Here is a 6,000-nt window from a genome sequence, read left to right as displayed (position 1 = left end):
TATGATTTATGAGATCAAGTTGTTTGTAAGATTTCAAATATATCAACTTGAAGATGAGATCTACATAAGTCAGACCAAGTATGTGAAAGAGACATTGAAAATAATTGGGTTGGAAGAATCAAAACATGTTGGTACTCCAATGGTAGCAAGTTGTAAAATATCCAAGGAAGATTATTCTAAAGTAGAGGATGAAACCCTATACATATCTATGATTGGTTAGCTAAAATATGTGGTGCCCAATAGACCAAATATAACACATGTAGTTAGGTTAGTAGCTATATTTTCCGCTAGCCCAAAAGAGTCTCTCTTAATTGCAGCTATGAGAATCTTTGGATATATTAATGGAATTGGAGATTATGGTCTATGGTATGAACACAAGATATTTCACATTAAATGCATACACTAATACTAAGTGGGTAGAAAGTATGGATGGTAAAAAGAGAAAAAGTGGTGGAGCATTCTTTATTGGTGATAAGCTTGTGTCAAGGACAAGTAAGAAACATAATTGTGTGTAACAATCAATAATTGAAGTTAAGTATGTAGATGCTACTATAAATTTCACACAGGTGATATGGATCAAGCAAATTTTTGAAGGAATTCAATAGATAATACTGAACCAGCAACTATCAACTGTGACAACAGAAGTGTTGTTAATAGTGCTGCACTTTGAGACTAAGCACATAGCTATTAAGTATCATTATCTTAAAGACAATGTTTAGGCAAAGAAAGTAATATTAGAGTATGTTCCAACTATGGAATATGTAGAAGACATATTTAGGTTAGGGGTCACTTCCTTACCTAAAATAAATTAAAGAAATATGTAGTTGCATAAATTCATGTGTACTCATTTAATATATTTATGATTTGAACTGATGTAGACAAAGGGGAAGAATTCTAGTGCAAGGGGGAGCATCTAGAGAAGAAGAGTTATGGATGATAGAAGCATAAACATTCTATTTTGTATTGATTGTTGATAAGCCTCACAACTAAGTTCATGTCCACCAAGAGTTTATTATCCTCCATTGAGCAAAAGAGTTTGTACGGTGATGAGAGGATAAGCTTACATAGGTGTATCTCATAAAGAGATGTTTTAGATACCATGTGCTCAATTGGAGTGCAAACAACTTTGTTGTCTACATGACAACTCAGACGAATATGCAAACTTCTATGTTGTCAACAAGACAACTCATATGACTACGCATACTCCTAGGTGTCTATATGATAATACATTTAACCTAAGTAAACTTAAGTAAGGTGTAATAATAATTAATTATTTACACTAACACCCCCCTTAAGTACAACTTAGGGGAATGCACTTAAGTTCACAAGAGCTATGAGAAAAATGCATGATGGGTCTCGGCTACTAGGCCATGTTAGGTACCCATGTACAAATGTAATGCAATGCAATGCAACCTCTCTGAAAATGGAGAAAGAGGGAAAACCTCATGGGAAAAACCCTCACCCAAAAAGAGATATAAGTACAAGAAAGAAGAGAAGAGTCGTGTGACCTCCCTTGGTGAAATATCCCACACCCCCAAGAGATCTCACAAATGAATATACTTGACCTCAATGAAGGGTTTAGTGAAGATATCTGCAACCTGCTCTGTTGTAGGACAATGTTGTAATGCAATGACCTATTCATGTATTAGCTCTCTGATGTAGTGCATATGAACCTCAATATGTTTTTTATGTTGATGCTTAACTGGATGTTTTGAGATCTTAATTGCACTCTAATTATCACAATGAATGACTGCAGACTATGGAAAGTTGAACCCAAACTCCTTCAGGATATGTCGTAGCCATATAACCTCTTTAGCTATAGTAAAAATCCCTCGATACTCAGCCTCAGTCGAAGAAAGAGCAATAGTATTTTTCTTCTTACTCTACCAACAAATGGGGTTGGAACCAAGATGAAACATGTAACATGAATTAGACTTGTGAGAATCAAGAGCCCTTGTATAGTTTGAGTCTGTATAACCAACCAACTGAAGTCTAGTATCTGGTACATAGTGTATCCCATGTGTATTTGTACCCTGGATATAGTGTAAGATGCATTTGGTTGCCTTCCAATGAAGCTCATGTGGCTCTTGCATGAAGTGAGAAACCATGCCAACTACAAAAGTTATGTCAAGGCATATATGTGTCAAGTAAATGAGACTCCCAACCAATTGTCTGTATAATGTAGCATCAACAAGTGGAGTGGAACACTTGACCTCTAACTTAACCCTTGAAAGAAAGGGAGTAGGTGCAAGCTTACAATTGCTCATGCAAAAGTGAGAAAGTAAATCAACAACATACTTGGGTTGAGAAAGTGTGATCCCAACTGAAGATTGTGTGATCTCAATACCAAGGAAATAATGAAGTAAACACAAGTTAGTCATAGAAAATCTATCTTGAAAAAAAGTCTTGACACTGGCAATGATGGATAAAGTAGTTCCTACAATGGTCAAGTCATCTACATAAAGCATGAGTATCAAGTGTGAGTCATCCCTCTAAAGAATGTAGACATTCAAATCTGAATAACACATGGTAAATCCTATTGAGAGTAGGAAGGAGTCCATCTTGGCATACCAAGCCCTAGGAGCCTGCTTAAGGCCATAGATAGACTTCCTCAACTTGCAATCCAAAGTAAAATCCTAAATGAAATCTTGTGGCTGCTCTGTATAAATCTCCTCACGAAGATCACCATTCAAGAATGCACTCTTCACATGCATCTCACGAACAACCCATCTCTGAGCTATAGCTATAGCTAGTGTCAAATGAATGGGGTTAATCTTAGCTATCGGTGCAAAGGTCTCCTTATAGTCAATACCAAGAACCTATGAGAAAACTTTGGCAACAAGTCTAGCCTTATACTTATCCACACTTCCATCTGCCACAAATTTGGTCTGATAGATCTACTTACACCGAACCAACTTTCTTCCCTTAGGAAGAGGAACTAAGTCCCAAGTGTTGTTTTTCATTAAAGAGTTATATTCTTCCTCCATGGTCTTGTCCCATTCAGGAACCCCTGATGCTTCCTTAAATGACTATGGATCATAAGCAATGGCAATGTATGCATGTGGAAATGATTTGTGTTGTGCCCTTGTCCTCCTAGTATTTGAAGGATTCTCCACCAATGAACCTGATTGTGAAGAACCTCCTTATAGCAATATCGTGAGAATGCTCGAAATAACAGAATACAAAGTGATAGCAGAACTCAGAATGAATCTACTGATCGCAGGCCACTTCGAGGGGGTAACCTCCTTTGAGCAAGCTCAATACAATAAATTCGTCCGTGCCCATCAAGGGCCTCAACCTATTCTTATATACTGGGTACGATCTAGAAAAGTAATACTACCTATGCATGTGGGATAATAAAATATACTCACGGGACGACTTACAAAGCATATGCATCCAACAACACTACTCTAACAAAATAAACAGAAGGAACACACAGGTTCCTAACATCCCCTCTCCCTTAGAAAAAAAGCTTTGTCCTCAAAGCTTAAGGTGTGGAAATTGTTGTTGAATCTGAAGAAGGGGTTCCCAGGTAGCATCCTCTGGTTGCATGCCATGCCACTGAATCAAGACCTCAGAGATGGAGCGAGAGCGAAGCTGGCGAGTGCGCTGGTCAATGATTGCCACCGGCTCCAGGATAATGGATCCTTCCATATCCATTTCAGGGAGAGTAGTTTGTGCTCTGACAGTGGTACCCAGAACTTTCTTTAGACAAGAAACATGAAAGACTGGATGAATGCGGGAAGAAGGAGGAAGTTCCAGTTTATAAGCAACTGAACCAATCTTCTGCAGAACCTTATAAGGCCCATAAAATTTTGGGGCCAGCTTATGACGCCCTTTCAGCTTTAGGGAGGATTGTTTGTATGGCTGTAGACGAAGAAAAACCATATCCCCAACTTGAAATGAGCGCTCAGAACGGTGTTGATCTGCTTGCTGTTTTATCCGATTACGGGCCATGTGAAGATTATCCTGTAAGGTACGAAGAATCTGATCCCTGCCGCGGAGAACTATGTCAACTGCTTGGACTGGTGAGCTGTTGGGAGTGTAGGGAAGGAGCACTGGAGGTGCCTGACCATAGACTGCTTCATATGGAGTCATTTTAGAGGCAGTGTGGTAAGAGGTATTGTACCACCATTCAGCTAAAGGGAGCCACTTGGCCCACTGATGTTGCTGTTCGGAAGTGAAGCAACGAAGATAAGTTTCCAAGCATTTATTGACAATTTCAGTTTGACCATCAGTTTGTGGGTGATAGCTCGAACTCATCTTCAGTTTGGTGCCAGTTTTCTGAAACAGTTCAGTCCAAAAATGACTGGTAAAAGTTGCATCACGATCAGAGACAATGGAAGAAGGGAGTCCATGAAGACGAAATATCTGGTCCATGAAGATTTGTGCAACAGAGGAGGCAGTATAGGGGTGGCTGAGGGCACAAAAATGACTATATTTCGAGAGACGATCAACCACAACCAAGATCACTGTCTTGCCACCGGATTTAGGAAGCCCTTCAATGAAATCCATAGAAATATCAGTCCAAATCCATGTAGGGATGGGCAATGGTTCGAGCAAGCCAGGAAGGAGGGTCGTTTCACCCTTGTGGCGTTGGCAAGTATCACATTCAGCCACCATCTGTTGAATCGTCTGTTTCATCCCTTTCCAAAAGAAGTTTCTCCTTACTCGCTCATAAGTTTTGAGGAAGCCTGAGTGCCCTGCTGAAGGAGAAGCATGGAGTTCATAAAAAATAGCCTGATGTAGAGCTGGGTTCTGAGGAAGCACTAGCCGACCCTTGTATCGAAGAGAAGCACCATCCCAAGAGTAATGTGGTATAGCAGAAGGATTATTGGCTAGCTGGTGAATGATTTGAGATAAAGAAGAGTCACTGTCATAGCCCTGCTGAACAGACGCTAACCAAGTGGGAATGGGCATAGAAATAGCGGAAAGGGAAGCTTGATTATCAAATGTGCGAGAAAGAGCATCTGCCACAATATTCTCCTTACCCTTCTTGTAGGTGATCTCATAATCATACCCCATGAGTTTGCTGACCCATTTCTGTTGTGTAGGAGAGGATACCCGTTGTTCCAGGAAGTATTTCAGACTTTGGTGATCGGTTCTGATGCAAAAATGACTCCCTAAGAGGTATGGCCGCCACTTCTGTACAGCATGCAAAATAGCCATCATTTCTTTTTCATAAGTAGAGAGGGCTAGATTCTTACCAGAGAGGGCTTTGCTAGTGAACGCAATAGGATGGTCATCTTGCAGGAGAACAGCACCCAATCCATTGCCGCAAGCATCACTCTCAATAGTGAAGGGTTTGGAAAAATCTGGCATCGCGAGAACAGGTGTACTGCACATAGCCTGTTTCAGTTGTTCAAATGCAGTCTCAGCAACAGGGGTCCAGGAGAAGGCATCCTTTTTTAACAGAGCTGTCAATGGTGCTGCAATTTTCCCGTAATCTTTGACAAACTTGCGGTAGTAGCCAGTCAACCCCAAAAAACCCCGAAGGCTCTTGAGAGTTTTAGGATGCGGCCAAGTTTTCATGGCATCTATTTTTGTAGGATCCACCCGCACTCCATGGTGTGCAACAATATGCCCGAGATACTCCACTTCCTCCTGGCCAAACACACATTTAGATAGTTTTGCACAGAGTTGATGATCAGAGAGAAGTTGCAAGACAAGCTCCAGATGATGGAGATGCTCAGCCCAAGTTTTGCTATATATGAGGATATCATCAAAGAAGACCAGAATGAATTTCCGGAGGTATGGTCGAAATATGTTATTCATCGCTGCCTGAAATGTTGAAGGAGCATTCGTGAGGCCAAAGGGCATCACTAAAAATTCATAGTGACCATCATGTGTGCGGAAGGCAGTTTTAGGTATATCCTCCTCATTAACCCGAATTTGATGATACCCAGAACGAAGATCTAACTTGGAGAAAAAATGAGCCCCATGAAGTTCATCAACAACTGGAATGAGAAACTTGTCCTTTATAGTGAGATGATTAAGTGC

This window comes from Cupressus sempervirens, chromosome 3 (genome assembly GCF_028749045.1).
Source record: "Cupressus sempervirens isolate cs-2001-9-10 chromosome 3, ASM2874904v1, whole genome shotgun sequence".
In the NCBI taxonomy this organism is placed as follows: domain Eukaryota; kingdom Viridiplantae; phylum Streptophyta; class Pinopsida; order Cupressales; family Cupressaceae; genus Cupressus; species Cupressus sempervirens.
This window is presented reverse-complemented; position numbering follows the sequence as displayed.